The sequence below is a fragment of the Primulina eburnea genome, chromosome 10 (genome assembly GCF_022965805.1).
Source record: "Primulina eburnea isolate SZY01 chromosome 10, ASM2296580v1, whole genome shotgun sequence".
Classification (NCBI taxonomy): Eukaryota; Viridiplantae; Streptophyta; class Magnoliopsida; order Lamiales; family Gesneriaceae; genus Primulina; species Primulina eburnea.
In genome coordinates this window covers 7674722-7689036 of record NC_133110.1, presented here as the reverse complement: position 1 = coordinate 7689036, position 14315 = coordinate 7674722, and positions in this window count along the sequence as shown.

Sequence of the window (14315 nt, the reverse complement as noted above, 5' to 3'; positions counted from 1 at the left end):
AAATGCAATTATTGGACTAAAATCATGAATTGATTGATAACATAACAAAAAAACGTACAAGTTATATAAACATAATTTTTTTGCTATAATTATATATTTCTCTAATTATTTATAGGAAAAATTACTTTTTTTTTATTTTGCCTGCTTATAATTTTAGTCATTTATGTTGTCAAATTTCAGTTTTATATATCTTTCAAGTTTTTTTTTATAATTTAATATTTTTCCATTGAGAGTGCTGATGTGACCCTATTTACGTCACACCTGGAGGTGTAAATGAATCAAATCGAGCAAAATATGACTGAAAATTTAAGGCTCGAATTTAGCTCGAATCACTTTTACTGGAGTTTGAGCTCTATATGAAGCTCGAAAATCTTAAAGTTTTTTGCTCGAATTTGGTTCGATTAAAACTCAAGTTCGAGTGCGGCTCGAAAAATTTGAACATGTTCGCTAACTATTAGAATCATTGATCGAAAACAAGTACTCGAAAAGCTCGAAATGTAATATTTAATTGTAAGACCGAGTGCTTGTCGCTTTACCAAAAGCTATAGCTGGTGGTAATTGTGCAACTCAAATCTTTTAAACCGCACAGCAGCTTAAACACCACAGTTCGATCGCTCTACCAAGCAAGGACAATTATTGCACTAAAAAATCTCCCTCTCAATAATTGCACTCCTTGCAATCAATGAGAATCGAACCCGTGACCTTGGCTCTGATACCAATTGTAGGGCCGAGTGCTTGCCGCTTTACCAAAAGCTATAGCTGGTGGTAATGGTGCAACTCAAATCTTTTAACCCGCACAGCAGCTCAAACACCACAGTTCGATCGCTCTACCAAGCAAGGACAATTATTGCACTAAAAAATCTCCCTCTCAATAATTGCACTACTTGCAATCAATGAGAATCGAACCCGTGACCTTGGCTCTGATACCAATTGTAGTACCGAGTGCTTGCCGCTTTACCAAAAGCTATAGCTGGTGGTAATGGTGCAACTCAAATCTTTTAACCCGCACAGCAGCTCAAACACCACAGTTCGATCGCTCTACCAAGCAAGGACAATTATTGCACCCAACATTAATTATATTATATTGTAAAATATTAAGGCTCAAGAGTGGATGGCAAACTATCGAAGTAGAAAAAATTTAGGCTTGAACGGTTCGAAAAAAATTTCGAAAATGTTAGAGTTTGGCTCGAATTCGACAAGCTCGAATACAAATCAAATATTTTCCAGTTGGCTTGAAAATCTCATGAACTGGCTCAGTTCGTTTACAATTTTAGTCATATCATTGTCATATTGGTGTCACATAAGAATCACGTAGGAAAATTATTAAAATTACCAAAAATACACATAAAAAAGATAAAATAATAAAAATGAAATTTGAGAATATATGTGACTCAAATACAAAAAAAAAATGAAATTTTATTTTATTTATATCTATTTTTTAAAAAATTGGGAATAAAATTTTATAAATAGATCTCGGACTAAGTGACCTTTCTTTCTAATTTGGTTGTCGCGATGGAACCAATCAAATGTGACTTGACTCGCTAAGTCAATACAGGTAGTCTATACGTGTAAAGGATACGTCACATCAATCCATATGAAAATCTCGATCTGGTCATGCATGCAGCCCAAACAACCGTTCAAAGAATATATGCGTTACTCCTATTTTTGCTTGGGGACCAAGTTCAGAGGACATATAAATACTCTGCATATCATAGGCGATAAATAAAGATCCACACGATATCACCAGTTGTAACAATTATACATACATATATACACATCTGATTTTTGGATATATAACATACTCATGTCGAATATATTCGGTTCTGAATTAGCAGAAGTTTATGTAATCCGGAAGCTCCACAAGGAGAAGATGAAGAAAATGGAAATGAAGTATCGGGAAGACAAAAAAAAGTCGGGTAAGGAGGAAAACAGATGCAGCAGTACTGCTGATTCAGCTGCTGCGAGTTGCTTCTTTCCTATGATCAAGCTCAAGAAAATTCATCCTAAATAATTTTTGAACCTCAAATGATATGATGCTATATATATTCTCGCGTGTAAATCCTCTTATTGTAATTATATATAAAACTTAAACAGTACGTGTGTACCTTTTCTTTCTTTAATTTCTTTGATCTCCGCCCGGGCTAAAATTTTAAACTCTATAATTTTTTAATATATTAAATTGATCTATCCGGACTAATATTATATAATTCCAAAATTATATAAAATTTACATATAATTTTTTTTTAAAAAAAAATTGGGCCACCCGGGCTAAAGCTCGGGTACAGGAGCCTTTGGCTCCGCCCCTGAATGTATCCGTTTTCATCTATGTTAGTGTGTATTTTTTTAAAATGACGATGAAATCCGTGGTTGCTATAATTCGTTGTGCACTTGGTGAACCCTCGGGCTAACGTAGTAATATAGAATTCACGTTAGTCAGGTAAATCATATTGAGCAAATTATGTGCAACATGTACGTTCGAGAAAGTGTTGGTAGGGGAAATTGAGCTCATGACCATTTATCAAAATTCAAACGCTCACTCCATTAACTTGGACACTCATAAGAGCGTGTATTCTTTGGCATCGGCCACTGCTCCAGTATTAACATTGTTGCGTGATTTTCACTCGTGAGCGCACAATGTCAAATTTTACACTAAGTACTATAATTAAAATAATCTCAATTTTATTTTTAAAATCAAATCGAAGATTTCAATAAACTAAAATAAAGTAATAATATGAAATTTTAAGGACGACTTGATACACAATTTTAAATGAGTTCTACATACAAAGATTTCGTTCAATTTTCATTCATGGAAATCATATTAATTGGTAATATCAATATATTCCAGTTTATAATTCAAGAAACATTAAGTGTTATTTACCGAGTATCTCGACTAGCTAATAAATTTGAATATTTAATTTCCATATCGATATCTCTATCACAAATCAAACATCAAAATAATTTAATCAAGTTTTATGATTCTCTTTCAAACACTTCAAAATAAATTGTAGGCCTCCCGTGTGAGAACTCGAATTTCCAGCATTTCAGTAGCAATGCAAACTTTCCAGCAGAAGATAATATTTCAGAAGCTGGTATTTTTCCAGCAGACATATATATTTCCAGCAGGCATGTATTTTCCAGCAGACAGAATCCAGCAGCAGAAGAGCGAGAAACAGCAGCAGCAGAAGGGCGAATTCCAGCAGAATGTTACTGATTCTACTTAGGACTTGTAACTGAAGCATTTATCATGGAAGTAAGGCGGTAATGGCACATAATGGCCATTAAGTGGGAGGCTAACAGTCAGAATCTCGCCTATAAATAACACTCTCAGACCTCTGAATTGGTGTTACACAAATCTGAGATTATCACTTGAATTTTTCGAGCTAAGGAAGGGTGCTTATTTTCGAGCAGTAGAAGCCAGTAGCAAGAACGAGCATATTCCAGACTTCTACCGAAACCTTATTACAAATTACAGTAAGTGGGCTTATGTATAAATATCTTGAAATCCGTTTGATAATTCTGGTTTAAGTTCAGTTTCTGTATGATTTCCGATATATGATTTTGAAGCACTGAAACTCCCTAGTGAACTAATGTTAGGAATATATATTCTGAACATCTCTTAATTCTGATTCTGATTCTGGCATCACCCCTTAGAGGAGAGAACATATAGGGGACTGATATCAGTTTAGCCAGGAAATTCACTAACGTGTTCAGTGCTTACTAATTCCGATTTCTGTTCTGAAACCTGTAAATTCTGAATTTTGATTTCTGTTATGAAATACAAGCTTTCTGTATATTACTGTATTACTGTTTCCGTATTAAAATGATTTTCGAAAACTGAGAGTTATTCTCGCCCTCGCTTACTGAGTGACAATCATATCACTCACCCACCAAACCTATCTCAGATAAGAACGAGGAAGAGTTGATAGAAGAAGAGGAGCAACGTAAGTTTTGGGGCTGGTGATGAAGATCGTTGTTCTTAAGTTCTGAATTATGTTTTATATTCCGCTGCATCTGTTCAGATATTGTAATTTGATGGTTTTACGTGTCCGCTGTAAAACATTTGTCATTGAGTTATAACAGACAATGATTATTATGAATAAAAGACTGGTTTTTGAAATTCTGTACTTCTGAGGCTTGTTGTTTTCGAATGTAAATTTGAGAGCAACGCCGGTGTCAACCAACCTCCGTCTCGGAGCGTGACATCCCGAACTCTACAAATACCCTACCTAGGTTGTCTTCTCATGATCTTATTCAAAATCTATCTCTAAATGCTAGATTTCGAATAAACATAACATTCAATTTGTGATCAGTAAACTGAAAGTCAAATAAAGCAGAAATTCACAAATAAATTTTAGAACTAATAGTAATAGAAAAATAATATTCGAAATATGAAATTCAAATCATGCTACATCAATATCTAGAAACAACCAATATGTTTATCATGAAATAATTGAACACATACACATATTAAAAATTATCATCGATAATTCAATGCAAAAAATAAAAATACAGATAAAAGTTAAATCTCTGATCCCCAGATGAATTTCTCTGTCTTGTGATTCAATTATCCATTTTTCGTTCTCTTATGTGTCTCAAATTCATGTCCCAAGCCTCATAATTGAATGCGTAATTGTATGATTGTGTTGTTTGGATATGTTGTGTTTTCCGGGGGAAAGGATGATGAAAAATGTTATGCCCCTTCAAAAACAGTTGTCCTATTATATTTATATCATTAACGGATAAAAAAGACACAAATCCTTGTACAATATAGGTTTTACGTGAACGGCGGTACCTTGCGCTCGAAAATCGACTCTTCTGCCCTTTTTTTCATATTTGCTCATTTTGTCGATTTTTATGCTTTCTTATATAATATGAATATAAATAAATATTAGCTCATGTATATGTTCAAAATAAATGAAAAATATCAAATTAAGGACGTATAAATATGAAAAATTAAGGACTCATCAATCACAATAAATATTTGTTTGTTCATGCAAGTTTGGAACAACTTCCGGATCTTTCAATAACTCACGAAGCCAAATTGCCTCTTTTGCTGCTTCACAGGCTGCTACATACCGGGCCTCCATAGTAGAATCAGCAACACAAATTTTCTGGACACCTCTCTATATAATGACTCCATTCCCCAAAGTGAACACCACACCAAAAAGTGGATTTTCTGGAGTCTCTATATGATTGGAAATAGAATCTGTAAGTCCAATAGGAATTCAATCTCCACGAGAATATACTAGAATATAGTTTCTTGTCCTTATCATATATTTTGAGTATATGCTTCACTGCGACCCAATGATCTAATCCTCTATTAGACTTATATTGACTAACCACTCCCATTGCAAAACATTTTCGTGCATTGTCTCGTACACATTGGTTACATGAGACTACCCACTCCTGATGCATAGGGAATTTTTCTCATATATTCTTCCTCTTGTGGTGATTCAGGACAATACTCATTTGAGGGATGAACTGCATGCCTAGAAGGTAAATTGCCTTGCTTGGAATTTTGCATCGCAAATCTGACAAGAATGTTTTTGATGAATGATGTTGAGACAATTCTAGAAGCTTATTTTTGGGATCTCGATTAATCTTAATACCAAGAACGTAGCTTTTTTCTCCCAAATTTTTCATTTGGAATTGACTGGCCAATTCTTTACACTTGATGAAATTTTCACATCATTCTAATGAGTAGAATTTCATCCACATAAAGAATTAAAAGGACCACTCTATCCCCTTTGATTTGCTTGTATACATGATGTTCATCCATATTTTTATGAAAATAACACGACTTTATTGCTTCATCAAATTTGATATTCCAAGATCTAGAAACCTTATGAAGACCATAAATAGATATTTGCAGCTTGCAGACTTTATATTATTGGAATTTAGCCACGAAACCCTCTGTTTGTACCATATAAATGGTTTCCTCAATATGGTCGTTCAAGAACTACGTCTTCACATCCACTCGTCATATCTCATAATCATAATGAGCATCAAAGGATAAGAGAATCCGGGTAGATTTGATCATGGCAACTGGAAAGAAAGTATCATCATAGTCTATTCCTCCCTTTAGGGTAAAACCTTTTGTCACCAACCCTAGTGTTGTAAGTCTCCACTTTCCCATCGGATCCTCTTTTTTTCTTATAGATAATTTGCAACCAATTGACTTAACGCCTTCAGATTGATCTACAAGTATCCAAACCAATTTCGAGTACATAGACTTCATTTTGAGTTTCATGGCTTCTTTCCATTTTTCTTGATCAACATGAACTATTACCATCTTATATGTCAATGGATCATCATCACCTCCATCAGTGACTGCAACTTGTGTTTCTTCTTCTTCACGATAGCGAAAGGCAATCTTATTCCCTTTAATACATAGTGGTGGAGGTGGTGGTGTTGGATCTTGAGTATTGGTCTCCAATCTTTGTTGTTCAACAACTAGTGTTCGTATATGGCTGTTAATCTCATTAGCCAGCAACTCTTCCAGAATTATTTTACTTCGTGTTTTGAGATTTCTCAAATCCGAAAAAAATGTGTTGTCCATTTTCCTTCATGAATAACTTTTATTCGATGAAAATAACACACAAAAGGTGTTAAATGAATACTGAGATTCAATACATGCTATTAACATTAGATCTAACAAACAAGAATAGCAGAAAAAAAAAAACGATATAATTTTATGAAACCAATAAATTAGCTACCGATCCAATTTATCCATCAAGATGAATATAAAATTGTAAATCATGCATAACTGAAAAAAATTATTGAAATTTCAAATCATGCTATTTAGAGTAGATGTAGTCAAATGAGTACAACATTGATCAATCACATATTCATCATCATGAAAGCAATGTAAATATATAGATCGATCGTAATTGCCTACACACACAAAAAAACGTATTAAATTAAAAGAGAATATTGAACACTCTAATATCACTTGTTGGCTTCATAAATCGAATTTCAAAATTTTATTTGTGGAAGTTTGTTATTTATCGAATCGCATAAAGACAATTTTATATTAGTTCAACGTATAAAATCTATATTAATTCAATAAATAATCAACTAGAGTTGTAGAATATACCGTTGTTGAATAAGATGGAAGAGCACAAGATTGACACTGTAGTCCTTCCATGTTTAGTCTCCGATACCAACAAACATGTGGGTGTCTCTCACTTTTTCTTATTATTTACTTATATCTCATATTCTCAATATTAGAATGAATGCACACCCTTTTCTCATTTTCAACTCTTATATATAATTTGAAAATGAAAGATCATATCTTTATGATCCATGGAAATTTTCGAAAAAACATCATCCGATTTGATTTTATCTCCATTCTTGAAGATTTAAAAAACTAGTAACATTCATCACGTTGAAGTTTGAAATACTCTAAGTTTTGTAATGACAAGAATAACATCGAGCTGTTTTATTGTACGGCTGCCGTTCTTATGTATTTACAGGTTTTTATCCATAAGTCAAGCTACTCATTGTATTATCAAAAGCTCAACTTGAAAACATCATTAGAAGATCATCACTTAGATTTTTTCTAACCGAACCTTTTTTCGATAAAGTTTTCTGAATCAAACCGTTCAAATTCTAACCACTCTCCAACCGACTAGTTATAAGCAGATCAAGATGGGTATTTGGACTCGAGTAATATTAGATAACATGTCATGAACATTATCCCATGAACTCTCGATTGACATGAATGTTTCCTAAAATATCAAGATTCAAGTAACTTTTTAGAAGATAAAAGATATAAATCAATAAAAAGCAATGAAGCATTAAATGAATATTTAATGCAGTGTATGATGAAGAGAAGTTGAAAATACCATGTTGTCGAAAGACATGACATATGATCATTGAAAATTTTTTCCTACCGATGGTAACTTTGGGTATAGATTTGCAAATTTAGGACATCAAAGACAAAAAATTCAAGAATTTTACAATCTTCAATATACAAGATCTCGAGAACTCTTATTCTTTCCAATATCAAGCCGCTTATTAACACACTTATATTCTACATCATATCATCTAGGATCAACTTGTGTCACCTTACTAACTCTAGTTGTTAAAAGCTATCCGTTGGAAAATCTATTGTTTCTAATGAAACAATAGTTCTTAAATAGCCAGAGTTTGTTGTGAGAAGTTATCACTCAAAGTTTTGATTAGGAAGTGATAAATCATAATCAAAATGGGTTTGTACAAGGATTGTAGTATCAATGTTTTTTAGTGAATTCTTTCCTAAGTGAAGAAATAGCGACTTAAGAGTTGTTATCTCCTAAAATCCATAAAATCTTCTTCTCTTTACTTGAGCACTTTCTTTTTCAGCCTGTTAATTTATCCAACGGATGTGTTAATCGATTGCTTGCATTTATATGTGTGTGTGTGTGTCTATATATATATATATGTATATATAGACATATATATATATATATATATATATATATATATATATATATATATATATAAATATAAATAGCCCTTGTTTAGTCGGACTGTTTCTGGCCTCAAAATTCTTTTTATTGGTTCAGTTCAGTCTAGTCTTCAAAAAAAGTTATAATAGCTAAAAAATATTAAAGCCAGCTCAAGATTAGCAAAATATTTTATAGTGTTTATTTACCTTCCTTTTAAACATGATTTTTTATCCCGCTCATGGCAGCAGGTTTTTTCTTGAACTCTAATATTTATATATTCAAATGAAATCTTTTAACAATAACCCTATGTTCTTAAAAGAAGATTATGATGAATGAAAAATACAAATGCAGGCATACCTACCCTCACCTGACTATGACATGTGGTATGTCATTAGCTAAGGTCCAACAATGTTCCTCAAAGCCCATACAACCGTAGTCATATCCGAGCGTTCACCTCAACTTGTTGAAATGCATCGATCAAAATGTATAGCTGATGATAAAAGAAAGCTGATTTAGATAACATGGCTGAATAAATCCTTTGCAAGACCCTTGACAAGAACATGTTTAGCAAAATCAAGACATGTTCTACTGCCAAAGAGACCTGAGAAAATTAAAGCTTACCCAACTTTGCGAAGGAAATGATCAAACGAAGGTGAACAAAATGATCGTGGAAATTCAAAAATTTGACGATGCAAAATGAATCATGGCATCGTTGAATTTTCTTCGTTGGAAAGCAATACTCTAACCGTAAACTTGCTTTGAAAATAACAAAAGCATTGCCTAGAAAATTGGATGTGAAGATAATGACAATTTAAGAGTCCAAGGATCTCAACAAAGTTGAGCTGCATGACCTATTTGCAGATTTAAATGTATATGAGTTCGAGCTAGTGATCTGGACAGAAGAAGAACCTTCCACTCCTCAACCCATCAAAGCTATAGCCGCCACAACCCCCACTCCAACCTCTGTTGAAGATTCTTACAATATAAAATCTACTTACCAGATAAGCAACGCAATTATTTTTTATGAAATTGGCAAATTTATGAGAAATAATCAATTCTCAATTTAATTCTTATCGTTAAAAAAATCAAGCTTTGTTTTAACTATGGAAAGAAAAATCATTTCATTACATATTGTAGCAAGTCAAAGAAAGACGATAAGAGGCCATGTGAAAATAGGAGATCCAAAAATAATAAGAGATTTTTCAAGAAGAAGAAGAAACAAAAAATTCTTGTTGTTGTGCATAGCAAAATAAAATGGGTGGATTCAGACTCAGATTCATAAAATTCAACTAGTGAGAGTGATGAAGATAAGGTCTAATCAGGGACGGATCCAGGAATAAGAGTTGGGGTGGGCTTGAACTCAATATGATAAGTTATATATTATTAAAAAAAAAGTACATCATATCGTTCAACGAAGTTGTGCCTTACGTGATTTTAAAACATAAAATTCATCAATAATAGAATTTACATCAATATGTTTAGCTAAATCTCGTTCAATATAGAGTGTCAAACAATCGGCAAGAAAGTCATCCTCCATTTTATTGCGAAGTTCCGTCTTCACATGCTTCATTGCTGAAAAAGCCCGTTCAATAGTGGCAGTAGACACAGATAATGTCAAAACAAGATGAATCAATCTAGTCAACATAACATAAACACTTGACCGTCCACTCTCGGTCAATTGCTGACACAACTCAACAAGTGTAGAAACCTTTAAATTCTGCATCACATCGAGTTTATAAATGTATCAATTCATACTTCAAAACAACAATTTCTTGATCTGTGAAATCTCCAGGATAAAACTTCTTCGCAAGCTTGCAAATATCATCACTGTTAAATGAGTCAAATGAATTTTTAGGATCTAAAGCTATACTAAGAGAAAGAAGTTTCACCGATTACTCATTGAACCGAGTATTTAACTCCATCAAAATGAAATCTATTGCTGCATTAAAAACATCAAAGTGGTAATGATGTTCTATTGAATAAACCGTCGCTAATTAAAACCGCCGATCCACTTTTTTTTTATTTTTTAATAATTTAGCGACGGTTTTAGCAATAACCGTCGCTAATATTTGCGACGGTTTTTGATAAAACTGTCGCCGATCCCCATCGGCGACAGGTTTACTAAAACCGTCGCAAAAGTAGCGACGGTTTTCACAAAACCGTCGCTAAAACCGTCGCTAAATAAAAAAAAATGGGCTGGGCTACAGCCCAGTACAGCCCTAGCGTAGATCCGTCTCTGGGTCTAATGTCTCATGGAAGATGTTGAGCCAGATATCACAGATGTCGAGCTGGATACTCTTGATGATATGGTATTTAACTTCGACTCTGATTAATTTATACGAGCATATCTTCTCACGATACTCCAAAACATGATACAAGAGTTTAAAAGAATATCACAATCATTCAAAAAATTCAAGGTAGAAAATAAAAGTTTAACAGATAATTCAAGTGACTCTAGTAGTTGCTCACAACGAAAATGTAGCGAAAAGAACTTGATAGTCTAATGGTGAAACTCAGTCTGATTGTAGCTGAGAATGATGATTTGGGAAGAGTGTTTCAGGTAAATATCAATTAAAATAAATGATTGAAGCAATTATTCAATTCATGTAATAAGTCTTCTATCTCAATTCAAAAGATGCAAGAAATTCAAAAATTATCCGGAGACAGAATTTGTGCATATTGTATTGATTAGTCTTCTATTTGTCATCGGTGTTCTAAAATTCTTCGTCCATCGTCACGACTTTTGGCTAGAGGCGTCGCCAAATTCATCGATCGACTAGAAGGTTTTGTATTTATTATCTTTTATAAAAAAATCAAAATAATAAAATTAAAACTAAGTCTCCAGTTTATAGTTTTAAACTTAAGCAAAGGAGGAGCGAGAACAAGCAGCAGCAGTGAGAAACAAGAACAACTAGAAAAATTTACGGATTTCTTTCCATCTGCCGCCCCCTCTTTCGCCACTCTTGCATGTCACTGCCAACCTCCTCCCTCCCTCCAGTCACGTCCTCCAGAGTATTCCAGTGTTGAGTTGTGTGTTAGGTTTTTTAATTTATTGCTCAATGATTTTTGTTTTGAATGTTTTGATGATACTTAGATACTTTCTTTCATGTGATTTTCTGGAATGATTTTTTATGATTATATCAGGGTGATAATTTTTCTGGATATGATTTTTGGTGATATAAGTGATGTGATATTGTTGCGTATCCTTTTTCTTGGAGTGATTAGCATTTTTCCTGGAATTAGGATTAACATAAACTTGGATGGAATATTTACAATACAAGTATACTTGAAACGACGGTAGGATGATTGATGATTCTCGTTAATATTTAATCATTCAACTGTGAGATTTGTGTGGTGCAATTAACGTTGGCCTTGCCACCATTGCTGGATTTAGTATTGTGATTTCTTTACTCTAATAACTTCCCTGAAGTACCTTATACTTCTCTATTTTCAGTTGCAACTGAAATCAAATTTTTGATTATTTTTCTTAAGTTTTTGTTGGGTTAAGTTTTCTACTTACGTACTGCTTTGCTAAAGCGTTATTCTTTTTGTTATCTTTCATGTGCATGCCAGAGTCATAAAATATGCAAACTTCTTCAATGAATTTAACTTTCAACCATTATTGAATTTCCCAGTTGGAGGATTCTACCAACTAGCGATCTGTTTTTTTTTAAAACCTCAATTATGCATCTTTGTTCTTTCCCAAGAAGAAAATATATATACTAATCATATTCATCTGTCATTGTTCTTTGTCTATCATGTCTGGTCATCATTTTATCCACTTTAGAGTAATATATCTAAGTGCAAAGTAGCAGTAGCAAGTTCTATTAGCTAATTGGTAAAAATATCTGGCTTTCATGAGCAAAACTTATAATGCTATAAACTCTAAAGATGACGTTAAAATTGTTGTTTATGTTAATTCAGCATAAAAGGTAACTTTGTTTTTGTAATCTATATTTTTTTAGCTTTTTTTTTTCTTCTAATCTACTGGAAAAGGATGAAAATGATATTTTGAGGCTTCTGGAACAAACATTATTAATTGTGAATGAAAATGGCGAGACTATATCTTTTGAAGCATCTAATTCAGTGTCGAAAACATAGAAAGATAACCCTTTGAAGAGTAATTCGAAAGATTTTGGATGAGAATTTGCGAACTTTGTGGTTCCTAGAATTTGGATAAGTTGAAATATAAGTTGTGTAGAAAAATGATCATTGGTAGAGTTTATTAGAAGGAACAACATATTGCCAATATCAAAAGAAATGTTTCCCCACGTAAGGATTTTTCGGACGAGGATAAAATGAAGTGTAAGAATTCAATTGAAAAGAAGAAAGAACAAAAAAGAAACACAAGAATACATATGAAGAGGGGGTCAATGAGTCCGGTCTTCCTATTCATGCCATTGACAATGATAGCTTCAAGTAGTTTGTACAAGTGGTTGGTCAATTTAGACCGGGTTATCATCCTCCAACTCAATACCTATTAAGGAATCCCTTGGTGAAAGAAGAGGTAGAAAGAACTATAGGTCTATTAAAAAAGCAATAAGAAGAATGGACTTTGAATGTTTGCTCAATTTTGACCGTTGCTAATTGGAACGACCAGAAAAGAATAAGTATTATGAATTTTTCTTCTAGAGAAGCATCGGATGAAGCACACACCGAGAATTATATATTTGAATATGCAGACAAGTGCATGAAAGAACTTGGGCCACAAAATGTAGTTCAAATAGTAGGAGACAATGTTTCAAATAATATGACGGCGAAATATTTTTCGAAAGAGAAGAGGTCATATATATTTTGGATTTCATGTGCAACTCACATCGTGAGTCTTATGCTTCAAGGAATTGGGAACCAACTTAAATTCAAAAGCTTGATAGTCCACTACATTTGGCCGCCTACCTCTTGAATACCCTTATTACTCCTTCAATGGCTGGAGCATAGAAAGTGAAAAGGTGGTTACGGATGGATTTTCCACTTGTATTGAATCATTCTTTTCCAATGATATTGATAGCCAAAGTGAGGTAGTAAATGTGGACTTGTTGAAGTATATAAACAAAGAGGGCGGATTTGGAAGAGAATTGGCTAAGGTGAGATACGCAAAAAATGACGAGAAATATGATTTTCGTAAGTTTATTTTTAAATTTTTATCGTTTGTTCCTTGGTTTTCTAAATGTTATTGTTTCATTTGTTTATTTAGTTGGATGGTGGCATCTTTATGGAAATATACCAAACTTGCCAAAAACGGATAAATATTTTTTCCTTTCAAGTTCTTCTGGTTGTGAGAGAAATTAGAGTACTTTTGAGGAGATAAGCACTTAATTACTTATTGTATATTTATTATTAACTTTTTAAATATGTAATTCAATATTAATATTTTCTATTTAATTTTGTTAAATTTGTTACGTTTGCTATGTTTGTTATTTACTCAATAGAGTTTCATAATAATTGATTTAAGAATTTTTTCCAATTCAAATAAAAATAATTCAAGTAATATTAATCAAGGTTAGCAAAGAAAGAAATTATATATTTCAGCCCAATGAGTTTGCTGGTATGAAAATTTAGCGGGGTCATGTATTTGTAGTATAAAGTTATTATTTTAAGAAATTTCATGTATACAAATTTTAATAGGGCAATTTTCCCATGATAATTCTCTACGATTGACTATTGAGTTCTCTTTGCGGGCCTTACCGTCCAACTTTCCAGCTTTTTTGCATTAATTAGAAATAAGTTTGAGGGGGTAAATCAACGGATATACATAAATACAAATACAAAAATAATTAATGCAATTAATTAGATTCCAAAATATCTCTTTAAAAAAATTATATTCCTAAATAAAGTGGAAGAATTGATACATCACAAAAACTCACATGAGATTGTCTCAGTGAT